The sequence below is a fragment of the Rhagoletis pomonella genome, unplaced genomic scaffold (assembly GCF_013731165.1).
Source record: "Rhagoletis pomonella isolate Grant_MI unplaced genomic scaffold, Rhpom_1.0 Rhpom_scaffold_00001, whole genome shotgun sequence".
Lineage (NCBI taxonomy): Eukaryota > Metazoa > Arthropoda > Insecta > Diptera > Tephritidae > Rhagoletis > Rhagoletis pomonella.
Window position 1 is genome coordinate 88,521,556 of NW_023458555.1, and position 679 is coordinate 88,522,234.

Below are 679 nucleotides of genomic sequence, written 5' to 3' on the forward strand. Positions count from 1 at the left end.
TTTCCCACGGTCAACCTTTAGACCACTCAAGCACGGCATTATTAGATTATATGTAATTTGCAGAGTCACTGTCTCAGATTTTAATTAGCGCGCACCATGTGTAAGAAGGCAAAACGAAAACGAAGAGCGCACAGAAACACGTCTGCACAGCACGGCAGTTATTTTACATACGTCTTTTTAATGACGAACACGGCAAACGTATAAAGGACTATGATTTGAGGGTATTCACCAGGAATGTCCAGACACTTAATGAGGAAGGTGCCTCTGCGCGGCTGGTTAATGTCCTCGGGAAAGCTAAGGCTGACATCAAAGCGAGACTCTTCAATATCTCGCTCATCTGTGCCCGAGCCCCGACGGAATAGAAGGACGAGGCGTCCAAGGATGTCTTCTATGATCACTTGGAGCGAACATAAGAGCACTGCCTCCGACTCAATATAAAAATCGTGCTTAGCGATTTCAATGTAAAGGTGGGCAAGGAAGGGATCTTTGGCGCCACTGTCCGAAAATTTAGCCTCCACGAAGAAACGTCCGACAACGGACTGAGGCTGATCGACTTCGCCGAGGACCGAAACACGGTAATATGTAGTACTTGGTTCCAGTATAAAACGAGATCCATCAGATCGAAAAACGAGAAACCAAATGGACCATGCTGTGGTAGGCGGAAGGCAGGTTCCAGTGT